This window comes from Mesoplodon densirostris, chromosome 2, assembly GCF_025265405.1.
Source record: "Mesoplodon densirostris isolate mMesDen1 chromosome 2, mMesDen1 primary haplotype, whole genome shotgun sequence".
Taxonomy (NCBI): domain Eukaryota; kingdom Metazoa; phylum Chordata; class Mammalia; order Artiodactyla; family Ziphiidae; genus Mesoplodon; species Mesoplodon densirostris.
The window spans coordinates 149,431,759-149,456,412 of NC_082662.1; the positions used below are offsets into that span (position 1 = coordinate 149,431,759).

The window sequence follows — 24,654 nt, forward strand, 5'->3', positions numbered from 1 at the left end:
AGAGTCTCTTGAGTCACATAATTGTTTCTGTAAAGTAGGATGTAATTCCACTGCTTCAGTGAATTCTCTGCTACAAAATTTTTAAAAAGACATAGGAGATACGTTAAAATAGGTTTTGTAAATACCACTCATTTTCTTGTCTGCCATATTAAATTAATATGAACAATAAACAATTTATGAGAAAGCAAATATATTCAGTTGTTTATGATATGTATCTAAAAGTCATGACGATATCCAGTTAATATCCAAATGACCATCTACAACCAGAGCTGGGAAGGGAAAACTATGGCAACAACTGTCACAAAAAAAATACTGGAATAAATCAGAAATATAGAGCCAGTTAATTTTAGTCTTCACATGGAAATTAAGGAAGAGAAACTGGGCACAGAGCTGGATTGTATTTATCTGCATCATTTACAGTTAGGTGGAGCCACGTGGCTGTAATGGATCATGGGCAGAAGTGAAATATATCTTTCATTTGGCCCAACGCTGAACACTCCAAGGCTCTCGATGATGGCAAGCTACCACGTGGAAGAAGCCTGGATCCTTGAATGACGACTGTGGATTGGAGGTCCCCCTCTCCTATTCCCTACATTAGATTGTACCATGAAGAAGAAATAAACTTAATTGTGTTACAGAGACTTGGGAGGTTAGGTTTTTGTTTTGTTTGTTGTATAGCACTTAGCATAGACTGACTAATACAGAAATATTAAAAAACTAGTAAAATGTAAACTGATTTTTCTTCCAGTGAAGTAGAACACACCCTTCAGATGAAACTGAAAGACCTTCCCATATCTGGTGAGTAATTTTATGAAGTGCCCCTGGCAACTGATAAAAAGAGACCGAATGGAAAATCCCTTGTATCAAATTGTGAGCTGTGTCAGGCCTTTCCAGCTTGGCCCCTCACATCAATCCTGAACTTCTCCAGGTTGGAAACCTCAAAATACTGTGGTGAGCCATTTAAATTACACCATTCCTAACTTTTTTTTTCTTTTTTTAGATTCCATATATATGCATTAGCATATGGTATTTGTTTTTCTCTTTCTGACTTACCTCACTCTGTATGACAGACTCTAGGTCCATCCACCTCACTACAAATAACTCAGTTTTGTTTCTTTTTATGGCTGAGTAATACTGCATTGTATATATGTGCCATGTCTTCTTTATCCATTCCTCTGTTGATGGACACTTAGGCTGATCCACTTTGTTATAAAGCAGAAACTAACACACCATTGTTAAGCAATTATACTCCAATAAAGATGCTGAAAAAAATGAAATAAAAAATAAATTACACCATTCCACAGTGCATTACGTTTTTTTCCTCTTGACACTTTAAAACACTCTGCTGTGTTGTTTGGATGGTTTCTGAGGAGGAGTCAGCTATAATTCTTATCTTTTTTTCATAAGGTTTCCCCACCCGCCCTGCTTCTTTCAGGATAAAAAAAAAAAAAAACAATATGCCTAGGAGTCGTTAGTGGGGGTACTTATCCTGCTTGGCCTTCTATGAGCTTTCTGAATCTTCAGTTTGGTGTCTGACATTAAGTTGGGAAAATTCTTGAAACTGAGCAGAACCCTGTGGGATCCTTCTAGACACAAAAGCCTTTCTGCATACCCTGCTGTTTGTAGGAAAACAGCTTCATCCTCCTAGACCTTTTCTGGGTTTCAAAGAGCAGATTCAAACAAGTACTAATTAGGGAAGTGACGGGATACAGAAACAAAGATAAGGCAGTCAAGAAACAGCAGGGCAGACATGGGGCAGCACCCCGATTCCTCCTCGGTGGTGTGCATAGTCATCTGGTATATATCTCGGAGTTCTTCTGCAGGTGCTGGGGCCCCCACCCAGGTGGAGGATGGTAACTTCAGGCTGAGCATTTGGCCTCACTGTGCATCGCGCACACAAAGTTGGGTTCAACAACATTCTCAGTCACTATTGTTTCAAATTTTTCTTCTGTTCCTTTCTCTCTTTCTTCTCCTCCTGGTATTCCCACTATATATATGCTACATCTTTTGTAGTTATTTTATAGTCCTATTCTGTTTTTCTCAGTCTTTATTCTTTTCCCTTTTTGGTTTTTGAGGATTGCATTGATACATCCTTGAGCTCAGAGATTCTTTCTTTAGCCATATCCAGGCTACTAATAAGCCCATCAAAGGCATTCTTCATGTTTGTTACAGTATTTTTAAATCTCTAACACTTCTTTTTGGTTCTTTCTTAGGATTTCCTTTTCTCTGCTTAAATTGCACATCTATTTTTCCCTGCTGCCTGCTTTATGCACTTAGTATATTAATCATAGCTGTCTTAAATCCCTGGTCTGATATTCCAACCATATCTGGTTCTGTTTGCTCTGTATCTTCAAACTGTGTTTTTTGCTTTTTTACTATATCTTGCAATTTTTGCTTATACCCAGACATGATGTACTTGGTAAAAGAAACTGCTGTAGGGCTTCCCTGGTGGCACAGTGGTTGGGAGTCTGCCTGCCAATGCAGGGGACACGGGTTCGTGCCCCGGTCCGGGAGGATCCTGCATGCTGCGGAGCGGCTGGGCCCATGAGCCGTGGCCGCTGGGCCTGCACGTCCGGAGCCTGTGCTCTGCAACGGGAGAGGCCACAACTATGAGAGGCCCTCGTACCGCAAAAAAAAAAAAAAAAAAAAAAGAAAAAGCAACTGCTGTAAATAAGCCTTTACTAATGAGATGGTGAGGTATGGGGGCAGGGGAAGCATTCTGTAGTCCTGTGATTAGGTCTCAGTGTTTCAGTGAGCCTACACCTCTTGACTGTGAACTTCACAAGTGTTACTCTGATTCACCTCCTCTCCTGCACCCTCCATCACCTCCCCTCCCCTACACTTATGTGAAACCGGAAGGCTAGAGTGGGCTGGAGTTGGGTATTTCCCTTCCCCTGGCTCAATTAGCCTCTGATAAAACCCCAGCAGGTTAAATATGGTTAACTAGTTTCTCCTGCCCTTCTCCTAAGGGCAGACCTTGTTAAGAAGAGCTAGAGTGCTCTAGTGTTTTTCAAAATGGTTCCTTTTCCCTTCCCACTGCTGGAAACAAGAGGATATTTTTCTCCAGTACTCACTGTGAGAACCTGGTCAAGCTCCTGGAGGTGAAAGTCCCCAAAATGTGGTGGTAGCCCCCTATAATTGGATCCCCCTGGAGTTTTTCACTCTCAGACTTGTCAAATCTGAGCCTCCAGCAATTTATCAATTACTGTTCTGGTTTTCCTTGCAGGGTATTTCTTCCCACTGAGGTTTCAGTTTGCAGGTTTCTGCTCTGGTAAGTTGCGATGCTCTGTGTTCCCCAAATTTAGGGGTAGCCTTTGCCTTGTGGCCTCACTTCCCTTATGGATCTAAGAAGAGTTGTTGATTTTTCAGTCTCCTTAGCTTTTTACTTGTTAGGGTGACTCCAAGCTCCTTACACACATACCTTTTTTTTTTTTTTTTTTTGCGGTACGCAGGCCTCTCACTGTTGTGGCCTCTCCCGTTGCAGAGCACAGGCTCCGGACACGCAGGCTCAGCAGGCATGGCTCACAGGCCCAGCCGCTCCGCGGCATGTGGGATCTTCCCAGACCGGGGCACGAACCCGTGTCCCCTGCATCGGCAGGCGGACTCTCAACCACTGCTCCACCAGGGAAGCCCCACACATACCTTGAAGCCAGAAATCCCATTACATTTTTAAAAAAAGTATTAATCACCATTATTTTTGTGAGGATATGGAGGATATTTACTTGCCATAAATCCCTGGATTCAGAGGCAAAGCCAGTTTCTAACAGGAAGGGAAAGAAGCCTGGAGACAGAGTTGTATATTAGTTTTCTAAGCAGAAAAATCTTCCCAAAGACAATCTCCTTTGGTCTCCATCTTTGAATATATCATGTAAATAACAGAGCTTTCCATAGGACCCAGCAAGTTCGGATGATCTCTGTTCTCTTTGGGACAGTCTAGTCAGAAGGACCCTCTGACAGAGGTTCCAAAAACAGAACCATGCCTCTTTGTCCTCAGGATAATGTACAAAAACTCAGTATAGAATATGAGTCCTTCATGTGCTGGCTTTTGTTTACCTTCCAGCCTGACCTCTGTCCACTGCCTGCATCATTCTATATGGACCATACTGAACATTTTATAGTTTCTTCATTTACCCATGTTCTTTCTCAATTCCATTTTTTTGGTACATGTTGTTTTCCTTCTCAGAGCTGGTAAAAAAAAAAAAGATCTTTCTAACTTTCCCCATGACTGCTGAGTTGGACAGAGATTCAAGGAGGCAGCTGGTTGTAATGAAAGAAATGGCAATCTGAGGAGATTCAAAGAAATATGGTTAGAAATTCTAACCTTTTTAGTCTCCACTTAGATGTTTTTTTTTACGTGAAAGATGTCAGGGAGGAAGAATCTCTAGGTTTCTCTGACTGGTCTAAGAATTAAATTGACATGAGATAAATTAACAGGAGAAAGTAAAACAAAAGTTGAATAACCTGTGTACATGGGAGGGACCCAGGAGAACTGAGTAACTCGTCAAAAAATACCATCCCCAGCCAAATATAAAAGAGGATGTTGGTGTCTTTTTTTTTTTTTTTTTTTTTTTACTTGGGCCTCTCACTGCCGCGGCCTCTTCCTCAGCGGAGCACAGGCTCCTGACGCGCAGGCTCCGCGCGCGCAGGCTCCGGACGCACAGGCTCCAGACGCGCAGGCTCAGCGGCCATGGCTGACGGGCCCAGCTGCTCCGCGGCAAGTGAAGTCTTCCCGGACCATGGCTCGAACCCGTGTCACCTGCTTTGACAGGCGTATTCTTAACCACTGCACCACCAGGGAAGTCCCATAAAGCTTTTTTTTCTTTTTTTCTTTTTTTTTTCTGTACACGGGCCTCTCACCGTTGTGGCCTCTCCCGTTGCGGAGCACAGGCTCTGGACGCGCAGGCTCAGCGGCCATGGCTCACGGGCCCAGCCGTTCCGCGGCATGTGGGATCCTCCCGGACCGGGGCACAAACCCACGTCCCCTGCATCGGCAGGCGGACTCCCAACCACCGCGCCACCAGGGAAGCCCGAAAATTCTATTTTTAAACTAAATTTATCAGGGGAAAGCGTGAACGCAGTCCCCCACTACCACAAATTATGCAGTCGAGTTTCCCACATTTGGGGAAATCGCAGGGGTCAGCACATCCGGAGTGCAATGGATAAGCCTCGCCCTGGGAAAACCACCTTCGTGATCATGGTATCTTCTCTGCCAGGTAAGTATTGGCATCTTTTAAAATTCCATATATATGCATTAGCATATGATATTTGTTTTTCTCTTTCAGACTTCGCTCTGTATGACATATTCTAGGTCCATCCACCTCACTACAAATAACTCAGTTTCGTTTCTTTTTATGGCTGAGTAATATTCCATTGTATATATGTGTCACATCTTCTTTATCCATTCATCTGTTAATGGACACTTAGGTTACTTCCATGTCCTGGATATTATAAATAGTGCTGCAATGAACATTGTGGTACATGACTCTGTTTGAATTACGGTTTTCTCTGGGTATATGCCCAGTAGTGTTGTTGCTGGGTTGTATGGTAGTTCTATCTTTAGTTTCTTAAGGAACCTCCATACTGTTCTCCATAGTGGCTGTATCAAGTTACATTCCCACCAAGAGTGCAGGAGGGTTCACTTTACACCACACCCTCTCCAGCATTTACTGTTTCTAGATTTTTTGATGATGGCCATTCTGACTGGTGTGAGGTGATACCTCATTGTAGTTTTGATTTGCATTTCTCTAATAATTAGTGATGTTGAGCACCTTTTCATGTGCCTCTTGGCCATCTGTATGCCTTCTTTGATGAAATGTCTATTTAGGTCTTCCGCTCATTTTCTAAGATGCAGACATAGAGAATGGACATGAGGACACAGGGAGGGGGAAGGGTAAGCTGGGGCGAAGTGAGAGAGTGGCATGGACATATATACACTACCAAATGTCAAATAGCTAGCTAGTGGGAAGCAGCCGCATAGCACAGGGAGATCAGCTGGGTGTTTTACAATGACCTAGAGAGGTGGAATAGGGAGGGTGGGAGGGAGGTTCAAGAGGGAGGGGAAATGGGGACATATGTATGCATATAGCTGATTCACTTTGTTGTACAACAGAAACTAACATAGCATTGTGAAGCAATTATACTCCAATAAAGATGTATAAAAAAACAAGAAGTAGAGATTTAGGTATCCTGAAGGGTTCATCATATTCCATCAATTGCCTTTTGAAAACTTCAACCAGAATAAAGTTGCAAATTCTTGCTCTGATTTTGAAGGTCTTCTAATTTCTGACCACAAATTAGTATCTAGAAGTTACCGTATCAAAACAGGGCCCACACTCAAAAAAAAAAAAAAAAAAAGGATGTTGGAGTTAGTGGTTTAGGACTTTAAAGCAGAGGAAAGCAATTCACATAGAGATGGAAAAGGAAATGTTTGGTAAGCAAATGTTTGCTGGGCAAGGGAGAGACATAGCACAGGGAGATCAGCTCGGTTCTTTGTGACCAACTAGAGGGGTGGGATAGGGAGGGTGGGAGGGAGACACAAGAGGGAGGCAATACGGGGATATATGTATACATATAGCTGATTCACTTTGTTATACAGCAGGAACTAACACAACATTGTAAAGCAATTATACTCCAATAAAGATGTTTAAAAAAAATAAATAAAAGCAAGTAAAATAAAATGATTGTTAATAGAAAAAAACCCAAAGTATTTCTCAATCTTTCATCTTATTTCCAATTTATATTGTAAGTAGAGAAGAAAAAAACGTAGGCAGCTTTCTAAATTTGTCTATGCAATCTGGTTGCAAGTCATTTTGATAATGTTGTTCATCACATTCCTTTCTTCACTTCACCACTGTCTGGGACTGTTATTTGAATTGTTCCATAATTGCATGGTGTTTCTGCCTAATTGTTTTACTAGTACTTTGGGGATAAAAGGGATATAATTTTGGATACCTATGGCTCCTGCCACAGGGCAGACACAGTGGATGCTCAAAAAATATTTGCTAAGGTGTAAAGAATGCTAAAGGAAAAAACAGAACTTGGTCATTCTTTACACATAAGAATGAAAGAGAGAATACAAATTCACTTTTATTTATAGATTACGTCTAGAAAATGTAAAGCAGCCTGGTAAAAACACATGATAAAAAATATAATGTAGGGCTTCCCTGGTGGTGCAGTGGTTGAGAGTCTGCCTGCCGATGCAGGGGACATGGGTTCGTGCCCCGGTCCGGGAAGATCCCACATGCCGCGGAGCGGCTGGGCCCGTGAGCCATGGCTGCTGATACTGCGCCTCCGGAGCCTGTGCTCCGCAACGGGAGAGGCCACAACAGTGAGAGGCCCGCGTACCGCACACACACACACACACACACACAAAATATAATATAAAGTAGAAGTAAGAGAGAAGGTTGATGCAAAGAAAAAACTAAGGTAGAGAAGGATAAGGCTAATGCACAAAATATGTATCTTGGTGATCTATACTTTTGCTGAGAACAGAAAGTAGAATTTTTTGTTTAATAGAGCACAGTTGTAATGCCAATAATGAAAGCAGAGTTGCTTATTTCTTCCAGATCATTTTGAGACTGAGGTTTCAAGCCTAGAGTGAAAGAGTATGTGTTTTTTTAAAAAGACAGTATGGCTATCACATTCTTCAATAATAAATTGCTTTCTTAATTTTAAACAGATGTTTAAAGGGCAAAGGGTGAATTTGATGTACAAAAATAAATAAATAAAAGAATATCATACAAAGAATGAGAGAGAATGTTCCACTCTTGACTTACTTTGGCCTTTTTAGAATATTGCTAAGAAACCCCATCTGTGCCAGCTTCTGAGTCTTTGCAACTTGACTCGCATCCTTGCTTTTCTTTTATGGAAAAAACAGTCTAAAACCAAACCCTCCTGCAGGGAGAGGTTGACAAGCCACGTGGGGTCCCTCTGGGAACCAGAGCAATTTACCATAGCCCATTACAGGCAGGCAGATGTGCTTACATAAAGACCAATAGCAGCCGAGCAAGGCAAAAAAAGAGTGCAAATAAAAATAAAAATAATTAAAAATAGTTTTTATTGCAGTGCTTAAAGGAAAAACATATTTGGTCTCTGTACACTGAAGTTATACCTCCAGGAAAGCAACAAACTGCCCCCAAGGGCACTGTAATGCCCTGCATTAGTCCCCTGGGTTCCTGTGCTTTCATGTTTCCCTTACTATAGGCTACTCCAAGCCTTTAATATGCAGTTAATGTGCAGCATGACTTTCTAAAAGGGGAATGTTATATAAAGCACTTTCCAAAATATCTTGGAATATGTGGGGACTTTCCATATTCCTCATGGACATTTTGTAGTTCTCAAATTTCAGCATGTATCAGAATCACCTGGAAGGCTTGTGAATCCAAAATACTGCCCACCCTGACTGGAGTTCCTGATTCAGCCAGTCTGTGGTGGGGCCCAAGAATCTGTATATCTAACAAGTGTGCAGGTGATACTGATGCTGCAGTGCTCATCCAGGGACCACTTCGGGGACAACTGGCCTAGGTATATGGTACTCGAGCCATTTTGGTTTAAATATATTTTCAGGAGTCCTTTGTATCTTTCAACTCCCAGCAAGAGGCAAACTAAAACTTAGCTCTTACTTTGTTGGAATTTTTGTTGTTGTCATTAAACACAGTCAAGTATTTTCAAAAGTGTAGACCGAGGGCCTCCCTGGTGGCGCAGTGGTTGAGAGTCCGCCTGCCGATGCAGGGGATACGGGTTCGTGCCCCGGTCTGGGAGGATCCCATATGCCGCGGAGCAGCTGGGCCCGTGAGCCATGGCCGCTGGGCCTGCGCATCCGGAGCCTGTGCTCCGCAACGGGGGAGGCCACAACAGTGAGAGGCCCGCATACCGCAAAAAGAAAAAAAAAAAAAAGTGTAGACCGAGAACTACTAATAATCCACTGAGGTTCTCCAGGGACACACAGGTTGTTTTATTACAGCATTGACGTGTATAGTACTCACGGTCTGTGCTTCTAACAGGACAGAAACTGTGACTTATGGTATTCCACTGATTCGTGTTTCATCCCATGGGTGATTCACTAAGAGAAACCTTAGCCTCCTTACAGATGATGGTGGAGATCTTTGTATCAGAAAGTATACATGGTACAGGTGTGTGTTTATTTGGCTTTGTTGTTTATTTTTGTTTTTCTTTTAAGCTTTTGGTCCCATTAAAAAAGTGTTTAGAAAAAAAAACACTTCTAAGCACTTCCTGGAGGTGCTAAAGTTTCTTTGTGGCTGTGATAGAAGATGGGAGATTGTAGATATATCAACAAAAACCTCTGAGAGCTGTGAATTCTGTGAATTAAGAACCAAACATAGTTTACAAACCAACTTTAGGTCAGAGGTATCTGCATAGATCATAGATAGTCCCTTTTTGTTCTAAGTGTCTAGGAATGCTTTCAGACCAAGTAACCCCATAGTAGCCTTTTAATTAAACATGTATCTGTTCACTCTAGTCTTGGGCTACAAGAGGGAAACCAAAACTGAAGTTCAGTATTTGTCATTATGCACGTGGTTATGAATAATAATCTAGGTTCATGGTTGTTATTTGAAAATCCCTGGAACCTGTCCTTAAGTATTCAGAATTGCTATCACTTTAGAATGGTAAAGAGCAAACACATTTCATAATATGTAACACCTGTAGCAGGGCCCAGGACAGCAGTTGATAAAGAAATATTTTATATTTTTTTGCAGTAATATTTCTGCAGGAAAATGTATGTATAGTTACACTAAGTGGCATAAAGAAAGACAATGAACAATTTTATAGTAGTTAGATTTTGCTATCAGATGGGTTTGTCATATTTTTACTTTAAAAAACAACTTTACTGACATATAATTCACATACTATAAATTCCATCATTTTAAAGTATACAGTTCAGAGGTTTCTAATATATTCGTAGAGCTGTGCAACCGTCACCACTCTAATTTTAGAATATATTCATCACTTCCCATTTCTCCCTCCCCTTTCCCCTGGCAACCACTAATCTACATTCAGTCCCTATGGATTTGCCTATTCTGCACACTTCAAATAATCAGAATTATACAATATGTGGCCTTTTGTGTCTGCCTTCTTTAACTTAGCATAATGTTTTTTGTTTGTTTGTTTGTTTGTTTTAACATCTTTATTGGAGTATAATTGCTTTACAGTGGTGTGTTAGTTTCTGCTTTATAACAAAGTGAATCAGTTATACATATACATATGTTCCCGTATCTCTTCCCTCTTGCGTTTCCCTCCCTCCCACCCTCCCTATCCCACCCCTCTAGGTGGTCACAAGGCACCGAGCTGGTCTCCCTGTGCCATGCGGCTGCTTCCCACTAGCTATCTATTTTACGTTTGGTAGTGTATATATGTCCATGCCACTCTCTCACTTTGTCACAGCTTACCCTTCCCCCTCCCCATATCCTCAATTCCATTCTCTAGTAGGTCTGTGTCTTTATTCCCGTCTTACCCCTAGATTCTTCATGACCTTTTTTTTTCCCCTTAGATTCCATATATATGTGTTAGCATACGGTATTTGTTTTTCTCTTTCTGACTTACTTCACGCAGTATGACAGACTCTATGTCCATCCACCTCATTACAAATAACTCAATTTCGTTTCTTTTTATGGCTGAGGAATATTCCATTGTATATATGTGCCACATCTTCTTTATCCATTCATCTGACGATGGACACTTAGGTTGCTTCCATCCCCTGGCTATTGTAAATAGAGCTGCAATGAACATTTTGGTACATGACTCTTCTTGAATTATGGATTTCTAAGGGTATATCCCCAGTAGTGGGAGTGCTGGGTTGTATGGTAGTTCTATTTTTAGATTTTTAAGGAAACTCCATACTGTTCTCCATAGTGGCTGTATCAATTTACATTCCCACCAACAGTGCAAGAGGGTTCCCTTTTCTCCACACCCTCTCCAGCATTTATTGTCTCTAGATTTTTTGATGATGGCTGTTCTGATCGGTGTGAGATGATATCTAATTGTAGTTTGGATTAGCATTTCTACAATGATTAATGATGTCGAGCATTCTTTCATGTGTTTGTTGTAAATCTGTATATCTTCTTTGGAGAAATGTCTATTTAGTTCTTCTGCCCATTTTTGGATTGGGTTGTTTGTTTTTTTGTTATTGAGCTGCATGAGCTGCTTGTAAATTTTGGAGATTAATCCTTTGTCAGTGGCTTCATTTGCAAATATTTTCTCCCATTCTGAGAGTTGTCTTTTGGTCTTGTTTATGGTTTCCTTTGCTGTGCAATAGCTTTTAAGTTTCATTAGGTCCCATTTGTATATTTTTCTTTTTATTTCCATTTCTCTAGGAGGTGGGTCAAAAAGGATCTTGCTGTGATTTATGTCACAGAGTGTTCTGCCTATGTTTCCCTCTAAGAGTTTGATAGTTTCTGGCCTTACATTTAGGTCTTTAATCCATTTTGAGCTTATTTTTGTGTATGGTGTTAGGGAGTGTTCTAATCTCATATTTTTACATGTCCCTGTCCAGTTTTCCCAGCACCACCTATTGAAGAGGCTCTCTTTTCTCCACTGTATATTCTTGCCTCCTTTATCAAAGATAAGGTGATCGTATGTGCGTGGGTTTATCTCTGGGCTTTCTATCCTGTTCCATTGATCTATAGTTCTGTTTTTGTGCCAGTACCATACTGTCTGGATTACTGTAGCTTTGTAGTATAGTCTGAAGTCAGGGAGCCTGATTCCTCCAGCTCCATTTTTCGTTCTCAAGATTGCTTTGGCTATTCGGGGTCTTTTGTGTTTCCATAAAAATTGTAAAATTTTTTGTTCTAGTTCTGTGAAAAATGCTAGTGGTAGTTTAATAGGGACTGCATTGAATCTGTATGTTGCTTTGGGTAGTAGAGTCATTTTCACAAGTTGATTCTTCCAATCCAAGAACATGGTATATCTCTCCATCTATCTGTATCATCTTTAATTTCTTTCATCAGTGTCTTATAGTTTTCTGCATGTAGGTCTTTTGTCTCCTTAGGCAGGTTTATTCCTAGATATTTTATTCTTTTTGTTGCAATGGTAAACGGGAGTGTTTTCTTAATTTCATTTTCAGATTTTTCATCATTAGTATATAAGAATGCCAGAGATTTCTGTGCATTAATTTTGTATCCTGCTACTTTACCAAACTCATTGATTAGCTCTAGTAGTTTTCTGGTAGCATCTTTGAGATTCTCTACGTATAATATCATGCCATCTGCAAACAGTGACACTTTACTTCTTCTTTTCTTATTTGGATTCCTGTTATTTCTTTTTCTTCTCTGACTGCTGTGACAAAAACTTCCAAAACTATGTTGAATAAGAGTGGTGAGAGTGGGCAACCTTGTCTTGTTCCTGATCTTAGTGGAAATGGTTTCAGTTTTTCACCATTGAGGACGATGTTGCCTGTGGATGTGTCATATATGGCCTTTATTATGTTGAGGAAAGTTCCCTCTATGCCTACTTTCTGCAGGGTTTTTATCATAAATGGGTGTTGAATTTTGTTGAAAGCTTTCTCTGCATCTATTGAGATGATCATATGGTTTTTCTCCTTCAATTTGTTAATATGGTGTATCACGTTGATTGATTTGCATATATTGAAGAATCCTTGCATTGCTGGAATAAACCCCACTTGATCATGGTGGATGATCCTTTTAATGTGCTCTTGGATTCTGTTTGCTAGTATTTTATTGAGGATTTTTGCATCTATGTTCATCAGTGATATTGGCCTGTAGTTTTCTTTCTTTGTGACATCTTTGTCTGGTTTTGGTATCAGGGTGATGGTGACCTCATAGAATGAGTTTGGGAGTGTTCCTCCCTCTGTTATATTTTGGAAGAGTTTGAGAAGGATAGGTGTTAGCTCTTCTCTAAATGTTTGGTAGAATTCACCTGTGAAGCCATCTGGTCCTGGGCTTTTGTTTGTTAGAAGATTTTTAACTGCAGTTTCAATTTCAGTTCTTGTTATTGGTTTCTTTATATTCTCTATTTCTTCCTGGTTGAGTCTCAAAAGGTTGTGCATTTCTAAGATTTTGTCCTTTTCTTCCAGGTCGTCCATTTTATTGGCATAGAGTTGCTTGTAGTAATCTCTCATGATCTTTTGTATTTCTGCAGTGTCAGTTGTTACTTCTCCTTTTTCATTTCTAATTCTATTGATTTGAGTATTCTCCCTTTTTTTCCTTGATGAGTCTGGCTAATGGTTTATCAATTTTGTTTATCTTCTCAAAGAACCAGATTTTAGTTTTATTGAGCTTTACTAGCATTTCCTTCATTTCTTTTCATTTATTTCTGATCTGATTTTTATGATTTCTTTCCTTCTGCCAACTTTGGGGGTTTTTTTGTTCTTCTTTCTCTAATTGCTTTAGGTACAAGTTTAGGTTGTTTATTTGAGATGGTTCCTCTTTCTTTCTTTTTTTTTTTTTTTTTTTTTTTGCGGTATGCGGGCCTCTCACTGTTGTGGCCTCCCCCGTTGTGGAGCACAGGCTCCGGACGCGCAGGCTCCGGACGCGCAGGCTCAGCGGCCATGGCTCACAGGCCCAGCCGCTCCGCGGCATATGGGATCCTCCCAGACCGGGGCACGAACCCGTATCCCCTGCATCGGCAGGCGGACTCTCAACCACTTGCGCCACCAGGGAGGCCCTGGTTCCTCTTTCTTAAGGTAGGATTGTATTGCTATAAACTACCTCTTAGAACTGCTTTTGCTGCATCCCATAGGTTTTGGGTCGTGGTGTCTCCATTGTCATTTGTTTCTAGGTATTTTTTGATTTCCTCTTTGATTTCTTCAGTGATCACTTCGTTATTAAGTAGTGTATTGTTTAGCCTCCATGTGTTTGTATTTTTTACAGATCTTTTCCTGTAATTGATATCTAGTCTCATAACGTTGTGGTTGGAAAAGATATTTGATGCAATTTCAATTTGCTTAAATTTACCAAGGCTTGATTTGTGACCCAAGATGTAATCTATCCTGGAGAATGTTCCATGAGCACTTGAGAAAAATGTGTATTCTGATGTTTTTGGATGGAATGTCCTATAAATATCAATTAGTCCATCTTGTTTAATGTATCATTTAAAGCTTGTGTTTCCTTATTTATTTTCATTTTGGATGATCTGTCCATTGGTGAAAGTGGGGTGTTAAAGTCCCCTACTATGAATGTGTTACTGTGGGTTTTATCCTTTTATGGCTGTTAGTATTTACCTTATGTATTGAGGTGCTCTTGTGTTGGGTGCATAAATATTTACAATTGTTGTATCTTCTTCTTGGATTGATCCCTTGATCATTATGTAGTGTCCTTCTTTGTCTCTTGTAATAGTCTTTATTTTAAAGTCTATTTTTTCTGATATGAGAATTGCTATTCCAGCTTTCTTTTGATTTCGATTTGCATGGAATATCTTTTTCCATGCCCTCACGTTTAGTGTGTATGTGTCTATAGGTCTGAAGTGGGTCTCTTGTAGATAGCGTATATATGGGTCTTGTTTTTGTATCCATTCACCCAGTCTATGTCTTTTGGTGGGAGCATTTAATCCATTTACATTTAAGATAATTATTGATATGTATGTTCTTATTCCCATTTTCTTAATTGTTTTAGGTTTGTTATTGTAGGTCTTTTACTTCTCTTGTATTTCTTGCCTAGAGAAGTTCCTTTAGCATTTGTTGTAAAGCTGGTTTCGTGGTGCTGAACTCTCTCAGCTTTTGCTTATCTCTAAAGGTTTTAATTTCTCCATCAGATCTGAATGAGATCCTTGCTGGGTAGAGTAATCTTGGTTGTAGGTTTTTCTCCTTCATCACTTTAAATATGTCCTACCACTCCCTTGTGGTTTGCAGAGTTTCTGCTGAAAGATCAGTTGTTAACCTTATGGGGATTCCCTTGTGTGTTATTTGTTGTTTTTCCCTTGCTGCTTTTATTTTATTTTATTTTTTTATTTATTTATTTTTTTTGCGGTATGCGGGCCTCTCACTGTTGTGGCCTCCCCCGTTGCGGAGCACAGGCTCCGGACGCGCAGGCTCCGGACGCGCAGGCTCAGCGGCCATGGCTCACGGGCCCAGCCGCTCCGCGGCATATGGGATCCTCCCAGACCGGGGCACGAACCCGTATCCCCTGCATCGGCAGGCGGACTCTCAACCACTTGCGCCACCAGGGAGGCCCCCCCTTGCTGCTTTTAATATGTTTTCTTTGTATTTAATTTTTGACAGTTTGATTAATATGTGTCTTGGCGTGTTTCTCCTTAGATTTATCCTGTATGGGACTCTCTGTGCTTCCTGGACTTGATTAGCTATTTCCTTTCCCATATTAGGGAAGTTTTCAACTATAATCTCTTCAAATATTTGCTCAGTCACTTTCTTTTTCTCTTCTTCTTCTGGGACCCCTATAATTCGAATGTTGGTGTGTTTAATGTCCCATAGGTCTCTGAGACTGTCCTCAGTTCTTTTCATTCTTTTTTCTTTATTCTGCTGTGCAGTAGTTATTTCCACTATTTTATCTTCCAGGTCACTTATCCGTTCTTCTGCCTCAGTTGTTCTGCTATTGATCCCTTCTAGAGTATTTTTAATTTCATTTATTGTGTTGTTCATCATTGCTTGTTTCCTCTTTAGTTCTTCTAGGTCCTTGTTAAATGTTTCTTGCATTTTCTCTATTCTATTTCCAAGATTTGGGATCATCTTAATTATCATTATTCTGAATTCTTTTTCAGGTAGACTGCCTATTTCCTCTTCATTTGTTAGGTCTGGTGGGTTTTTATCTTGCTCCTTCATCTGCTGTGTGTTTTTCTGTCTTCTCATTTTGCTTATCTTACTGTGTTTGGGGTCTCCTTTTTGCAGGCTGCAGGTTTGTAGTTCCCGTTGTTTTTGGTGTCTGTCCCCAGTGGCTCAAGTTTGTTCAGTGGGTTGTGTAGGCTTCCTGGTGGAGGGGACTAGTGCCTGTGTTCTGGTGGATGAGTCTGTATCTTGTCTTTCTGGTGGGCAGGACCGTGTCCTGTGGTGTGTTTTGGGGTGTCTGTGGCCTTATTGTGATTTTAGGCAGCCTCTCTGCTAATGGCTGGGGTTGTGTTCCTGTCTTGTTAGTTGTTTGGCATAGGGTGTCCAGCACTGTAGCTTGCTGGTCGTTGAGTGTAGCTGGGTTTTGGTGTTGAGATGGAGATCTCTGGGAGATTTTCCACATTTGATATTACTTGTGGACTAGTGTCCTGAAGTTGGCTCTCCCACCTAAGAGGCACAGCATTGACTCCTGGCTGCAGCACCAAGAGTCTTTCATTTACACGGCTCAGAATAAAAGGGAGAAAAAGTAGAAAAAGAAAGAAAGAAAGAAAGAAAGAAAGGGAAGAAGAGAGAGAGAGGAAGGGAGCGAGGGAGGGAAGGAGGGAGGGAGGAAGGGAGAAAGGGAGAGAAAGAAAGAAAGAGGATAAAATAAAATAAAGTTATTATAATAAAAAATAATTATTAAGAAAAAAATGTTTTTAAAGTAAAAAAGAACAAAAACAAACAAACAACGGACAGACAGAACCCTAGGACAAATGGTGAAAGCAAAGCTATGCAGACAAAATCTCACACAGAAGCATACACATGCACACTCACAAAAAGAGGAAAAGGGGAAAAATAATATATCTTGCTCTCAAAGTCCACCTCTTCAATTTGGGATGATTCATTGTCTATTCATGCATTCCACAGATGCAGGGTACATCAAGTTGATTGTGGAGCTTTAAACCGCTGCTCTTGAGGCTGATGGAAGGGATTTCCCTTTCTCTTCTTTGTTCGCACAGCTCCCGGGGATTCAGCTTTGAATTTGGCCCCGCCTCTGCATGTAGGTCGCCTGAGGGCGTCTGTTCTTCGCTCAGACAGGACGGGGTTAAAGGAGCAGCTGATTCGGGGGCTCTGGCTCACTCAGGCTGGGGGGAGGGAGGGGCACAGATGCCGGGCGAGCCTGTGGTGGCAGAGGCCGGCGTGACGTTGCACCAGCCTGAGGCGCGCCGTGCGTTCTCCTGGGGAAGTTGTCCCTGGATCACGGGACCCTGGCAGTGGTGGGCTGCACAGGCTCCCCGGAAGGGGGGTGTGGATAGTGACCTGTGCTCGTACACAGGCTTCTTGGTGGCGGCAGCAGCAGCCTTAGCGTCTCATGCCCGTCTCTGGGGTCCGTGCTTTTAGCTGCGGCTCGCACCCGTCTCTGGAGCTCCTTTAAGCAGTGCTCTTAATCCCCTCTCCTTGCACACCAGGAAACAAAGAGGGAAGAAAAAGTCTCTTGCCTCTTTGGCAGCTCCAGACTTTTTCCCGGACTCCCTCCCGGCTAGCTGTGGTGCACTAACCCCCTGCAGGCTGTGTTCACGCCGCCAACCCCAGTCCTCTCCCTGCGCTCCAACTGAAGCCCAAGCCTCAGCTCCCAGCCCCGCCCGCCCCGGCGGGTGAGCAGACAAGCCTCTCGGGCTGGGGTGTGCTGTTCGGCACTGATCCTCTGTGCGGAAATCTCTCCGCTTTGCCCTCCGCACCCCTGTTGCTGTGCTCTCCTCCGCGGCTCTGAAGCTTCCCCCCTCCGTCACCCGCAGTCTCCGCCCACGAAGGGGCTTCTAGTGTGTGGAAAGCTTTCCTCCTTCACAGCTCCCTCCCACTGGTGCATGTCCCATCCCTATTCTTGTGTCTCTATTTTTTCTTTTGCCCTACCCAAGTACGTGGGGGAGTTTCTTGCCTTTTGGGAGGTCTGGGGTCTTCTGCCAGCGTTCAGTGGGTTTTCTGTGGGAGTTGTTCCATGTGTAGATGTATTTCTCATGTATCTGTGGGGAGGAAGTTGATCTCCATGTCTTACTCTTCTGCAATCTCCCCCCTCTCCTAGCATAATATTTTAAAGGTTTATCCATGTTATAGCATATATCAGTACTTCACTCCTTTTCATTGCTGCATAGTATTCCGTTGTATGGATATATCACATTTTGTTTATCCATTCATCAGTTGATGGATATTTGGGTTCTTTACTTTTTGGTTATAATGAATAATACTCTTATGAACAATCAGGCACAATTTTTTTGTGTGAAAATATGGTATATACCTACTGGTGGAACTGCTGGGTCATATGATAACTCTGTTTAAATTTTTGAGGAACTGAAATACTTTTTTCCAAAATGGCTGCACCATTTTACATTCTCATCAGCAATGTATAATGATTCCAATTTCTCCTCATCCTTGCCTTGTCCGTCTTTTTGATTGCTATCCCAGTGGCTGTGAAGTGGTTTTCACTGCAGGTTTGATTTTTATTTCCCTGATGGCTAATGACGTCAAACACTTTTTCATGTACTTATTGGTAATTTCTACAATCTTCTTTGGAGAGATATTTATTCAAATCTTTTGCCCATTTAAAATTGGGTTATTTGTCTTTTAAATATTGAGTTGTAACAGTTCTTCATAAATGCTCCTTGTATTATTGTGAGTTTTGGCTATTTCTCAGAATTCTGAAAAAGTTGATTTGGCACTTTCTGCCAATATTCTCATTGCCTTTATGGAGGAGCTGATTTTCAGAATTTCTTATTCTGCTATACCAAATATGCTTCTCAGGTCATAATTTATAGACTATGTAAAACTTTAAATTTTTCAGAACTGTTTTGAATTGTAGAATTGTGAACAGGTTTTGTTTGAATATGAATCGTGTTCTCTATTTTTTTCCTTTAGCTAGTTCATCTTTTCAGTGAACATATGACCTGAATAAAGGAGATTAAAAAGTCATATGATTGAAATTACAACTTTCTCAATATACAGTAAAAAAACTACTGATGAGGAGGTAGTAGTTAAGCATGAGTACTAATTTTTTATGTTGGTATTATGGAGTATCATTTTATAATGCTACCTCCGTGAGAAGAAAAATAATATTACTGCTGATTTATACTTATTTTATGTTAAGAAACACTTGTTGGTTTTTCATAAGAACAAGCCAAAACCACATGTTTTAGTTTTTACTGGCAGAAAGTAAAACCAATATAAAATTTAATTAAAGTTGTAAGTTTTTATAAATTTACATGTATTGGCTGACACCTAATTACTCTGTTTTATGATATTTTCTGCCCTTTAACAATATGGTTTTTAGAAAATATGGCTTAATTTAAAAAATTCATTGGAAAGCCACCAGATTTTAAATACTGAACTGTTAAGAGCTTCAAACAGCCATGTTTTGCTTGTAGATTCTTAGATGTCAGAAGAGGATACCAGGAACAGGCTGGCTAGCAAAGTAGAAGACTCAGGAGCCCTAGAAACCAGTATTTATTGTGTGTGCTCTATAATCCCTGCTATATATCTCTCTTAATTTTTCATTTGTCTCACAAACATGTGTTTGAACTGATCTAGGTAGACAGGAGTATTGAATAAAATGGACTTAAGTTCCTACCTTGGGAAAAAATATGCCACAATGTCAGATAAGTACTAGGAAGAATAAAAGAAATCAGATGGCATGGCTAAAGAAATACGGTGTATGTGGCAGGGGGCAGTTTGCTAAATATGATAGGGTGGCTCAGGGAAGACATCTCTGAGTAAGTGACATTTTAGAGACTTGTGTAAAGGGAGGGAGTGGGCCATATAGACATCTGAAAAAGGATTATTCCAGGAAAAGGTAACAACAAGAACAAAGCTTCTGAGGTTGAAATGTATTTGTCACCTCAGATGACCCCTCTTGCACTCCAAGACCAGGCAAAACAGGTTCACCTTCAAGAAAAATATGGGTGTGGGTTTGCTTGGCCTGAAAGCCCTCCTAGATGCTTAGAGAACTGGGGAGACCCATGCAGATACCTTTTGGTTTGTAGCTTAGCTCACAGATTTGGTACCTAACTCACAGGATTTACATATCTCAGGGCTCTTTAGTAATATTGCCACCATCTCTGCTCTTCAATCATGGCCACAAAATAACTTTAGTGCTTCCAAGGAAGTACCTAGAAGTTTGTTTGTTTGTTTGTTTGTTTGTTTGTTTGTTTTTTGCTGTACGCGGGCCTCTCACTGCTGTGGCCTCTCCCGTTGCGGAGCACAGGCTCCGGACACACAGGCCCCGCGGCCACGGCTCGCGGGCCCAGCCGCTCCGCGGCATGTGGGATCCTCCGGGATCGGGGCACGAACCCGTGTCCCCTGCATCGGCAGGCGGACTCTCAACCACTGCGCCACCAGGGAGGCCCTGTTTGTTTGTTTTTAATAAAAGCTTTTTTTTAGTTAAACCAAAACTTTAAAAACAAAAACCATCTATAAGGTTTAAGACATAAAGAGAGATTTAAGATCAACAGAAAGTAATGTTTTGTCTGATTGTAAATTCCATCTTTTATATGCTTACAAGTCCATGTTTTTAAAAACAATAGAGGCTTAAATAAATTTCAAACCCTTAGGGAATATTCTGATGGTTTGGTTGTGCAATCTATGGTGTCATCTAGTGGTAATTCCTTTAAATTTCAACCAAATGTCCCAGAGGGTCATGCTAAATCATTAGAAAATATGACTAAAGCAAAGTTCCTCTAAATTAAATGGCTGTCTAATTATAGTCACCAGTTTTTAAAAATAAATATAGGTCAGAGGAAGTTATAAAGACTATACAGGGAAGACCATGTACCCTATATCGTTTCCCCTATAGGTTATAATTTATGTAATTATAGTACAATAGTACTATTATAATAGTATTATATTATAAATACAACAATACCCAAACCAGGAAATTGATATTGGTACAATGAACGTTCATGTCATTTTATCACATGTGTAGATTTGTGTAACCACCAACACGATCAAGATACAGAATAATTCTGTCACCCCAAATGTCTCTTTTGTGCTTCCCTTTCACTGTCACATCCCTCATTCCCCACCATCTCTAACCTCTGACAAATGCTAATCTGTTTTCCATCTCTATAATTTTATATAATACATATAATATTTCAAGAATATTATATAAATGAAGTCATGTGGCATATGACTCTTTAAGATTGACTTATTTTTCCCACTCAGCATAATTCCCTGGAGATTCATAGAAGTTGTATATATCAATAGTCATTTCTTTTTCTTGTTGAAAAAAGGAATATGGAACATTCCATGGTATGATGTACTACAGTTTGATTATCCACCTTTTGCAGTGCATCTGGATTGTTTCAGTTTTGGGCTGTTACAAATAAAGATGCAATGAACAATAGTGTGAAAGATTTTTGTGATCATTTTTCCATTTTTTTAGAGCAAATGTCCAGAAACATGATTGATGGGTCGTATGGTGGGTATACGTTTAGTTTTTTTAAAAAACCGCCAAACTATTTTCCAAAGTAGTTGTACCATTTAAATTCCCACCAGCAACGTATGAGTGATCCAGTTTTTCTTCATTTTCATCAGCATTTGGTATTATCACTATTTAAAATCTTCTGCTATTATAATAAAATTTTGTGTATATAATAATATCTCTCTGTGGTTATAATTTGTATTTCTCTAATATCTAATGATTTTGAGCATCTTTTCATGTGCTTACTTGCCATATGTATATCTTCTTCAATGAAATATCTGCTCATGTCTTTGGCCCATTTTCTAATGGATTGTTTATTTTTTGCTGTTGGATTGTAAGAGTTCTTTATATATTCTAAATATGTCATTTGTAGTATAAATGGTTTGCAAATATTTTCTCCCAGTCTTTAGCTTGTCTTTTTATCCCCTTAACAGAAGTTTTTCACAGAGCAAATATTTAAAATTTTGGTAAAATCCAATTTGTCAATAATGTCTTTTATGGATCATGTTTTCAGTGTCATGTCTAATAACTCTTTACCAAGCCTTATGTCCTGAAGATATTATACTATGTTGGGTTTTTTGGGGGTGAGGATTTATCTTGTTTGAGGTTCATTTAGTTTCTTGAAGCTGTATGTTTATGTCTTTTGTGGAATTTAAGAAATTTTCAGTTATTATTTTTTCAAATATCTTTTCAATCCTTTTCTTTCTCCTCTCCTTCTGGACTCTTATTACACAAATGTTAGATCTTTTGTTGTAGTTTATTGTCCCACAGGTCCCTAAGGCTGTGTTCACTTTTTGTCAGTCTGTTTACTCTGTTGTTCAGATTGGGTAATTTCTCTTGTTCTGTCTTCAGGTTTTCTGATTCTTTCCTCTACCCCCTCCATTCTGTTGTTGAGCTTATTCATTTGGTTTTTTATTAAGGTTATTGTATTTTTCAGTTCTAAAGTTTCCATTTGGTTCTTCGTTTGACTGTTTTAAAATCTTTGTCAGCTGATCCTAGCATCTACATCATCTTGGTTTTGGTGTCTGTTGATTCAAGTTGAGATTTTCCTAGTTCTTAGTATGACAAGGGATTTTTGTTTGAACCTGGAATTTTTATATTCTGTCATGAGACTCTGAATCATACTTAAATGTTTTGCTTTAGTAGGCTTCTTTTTTATTGAGTTCTACTTGATGTATGATATTATATAAGTTGCAAGTGTACAATATAGTGATTCACAATCTTTAAAGATCATACTCCATTTATAGTTATTATAAAATATTGGCTATATTTCCTGTGTTGTACAATATATTCTTGAAGCTTATTTTATACATGATAGTTTGTACCTCTTAATCCCCTCTCTCCACTGGTAACCATTAGTTTGTTTAGCAGGTTTCTTTGACATCATTCTGGTGGGGGAAGAGGGATGCTGCTTTATTACTCCTAAATGGAGGTAGAAGTCCACTTTCCATTGACATGCAGGGTGGGGGAAGTGCTCCTCTTTACACCTGGGTGAGAATGAGCATTCCAGCCACACTAAGCTTCCATTGATATCACCTTAGCTGAGAAGGGCAGGGGTGTCTCATTCCTGTTCCCCACATGGCCTCCATTGGCACTGCTTGGGGTGGCCTTGTTACTACCACATAGTAGTGAAAGCCCTGACTCTCCATTAGACCTTCTCTGACACCACTTCAACAGGGAGGGAAGGGACCCCTCTTTACCTCTGGTTGGGTGGGAATCTAGGCTCCCCACTCAGCCTTTGTTGATGGGAGTCAGTCTGGAAGGTGCATTTTTTTTCTGTGCTGTATCGCTAGTTTAGGGAAATTATTGTTGAAAAGCTTTTGTCTGGCCAGGCTGTTTCTTTCTTGGTCCTTTGGATGGAGAGAGAAGTCTTTTCTTTGGGGTTTTCTTTTTTTTTCTTTTGGTCTGTACTACTGGGGTTTCCAAATTTCTGGCTTCTCCATTACCCAATTTAAGATATATCAAGCAAAAAGAAAACCCAAGGAATATATCACCATGTTGCTTCTCAGATCCCACGGTCCCTAGACAGTCTGACTTTTTCTCTCTACCTTTCAGAATCTCATCATGTTTTTTTTTTTAATTGGAGTATAATTGCTTTACAATGTTGTGTTAGTTTCTGCTGTACAGTGAAGTGAGTCAGCTATATGTATATATATATACCCTCCCTCTTGGACCTTCCTCCCACCCCCCACCCATCCCACCCATCTAGGTCATCACAGAGCACCGAGCTGAGCTTCCTGTGTTTTATAGCATGTTCCCATTAGCTATCTATTTTATGCATGGTAGTGTATATATGTCATTCCTAATTTGTTTTATATATAACATCCAGGGGAGGAATTTATTTAGTAGGAGGAATGGGGAAAGTGTATCTACTCCATCTAGTCCAGAAATGGAAGTGGAAGTCCGTCACCATGTAAAAAAATTATTTGTTGAGGTGAAGTTAACATAACATACAATTAACCATTTCAAAGTGAACAATTCAGCGACATTTAGTTCATTCAAAATGTACAACCATCACTTCTGTCTAGTTCCAAAGAATTTCCTTTAGTCTAAAGTAAAACCCTTTACCTACTAAGCAGTTCCTCCTTTCTCCACACTGTCCCCAGCCCCTGGCAACTACCAATCTTCATTCTGTCTCTACGGATTTATCTGTTCTGTGTATCTCATATAAAAGAAATCACACAATATGTGATCTTTTACACAATATGTGTATCTGGCTTCTTTCACATAGCATAATGTTTTTGAAGTTCATCCATGTTGTAGCATGTATCAGTACTTCATTCTTGAATAATATTCCATTGTATGTGTATATCTCAACTTGTTTTTCTGTTGATGGACCTTTGGGTTGTTTCTACTTTTTGGCTATTGTGCATAGTGCTGCTATGAACATGTGTGTACATGTACTTTTTTGAGTACCTGTTTTGAATACTTCTAGATATACATCTAGGGATAGAATTTCAGGATCAGGTAGAAATTATATGTTTAATTTTTTGAAGAATCAACTGTTTCCAGAGGCTAAACAATTTTACATTCCTGGCAGCAATGTTTGAGGGTTCCAATCTCTCCATATTCTCACCAAGCAATCTAGCTTCTGGTGTTTGCTGGCAATCCTTGGTGCCCCTTGGTTTGTAGATACATCACTCCAATCTCTGTCTCTGTCTTCACACACCATCTTCCCTGTGTATCTGTGTCCAAATTTCCGTCTTAGATGGACACTCTAATCCAGTATGAACACATCTTAAATTGATTACATTTACAAAGACTCTACAAATAAGGTCACATTTACAGGTACTAAGGGTTAAGACTTCAACATATCTTTTTGAGGGACACGATTCACACCGTAACAGTCCATTCCAGTTTCAAAGCACTCTAACTGTTAAAAATTTCTTACTTACGGACACTAGGTCAGCCTTCCTATAGCTATAAATAACATGACTAGCTTGAATCAGAAGCT

At 40.1% G+C, this 24,654-nt stretch overlaps 1 non-coding gene and 1 pseudogene across 1 annotated transcript; one reads left to right on the forward strand and one right to left on the reverse strand.

Moving 5' to 3' along the window:
• The first annotated feature begins 1,750 nt into the window (after window positions 1–1,750).
• Window positions 1,751–24,654, forward strand: part of LOC132476532 (elongation factor 1-alpha 1-like) — a 75,985-nt pseudogene continuing 53,081 nt past the window's right edge.
• LOC132484767 (U1 spliceosomal RNA) lies at window positions 5,058–5,221 on the reverse strand. Its single transcript, XR_009531318.1, has one exon. It is a non-coding gene; the product is annotated as a U1 spliceosomal RNA (small nuclear RNA).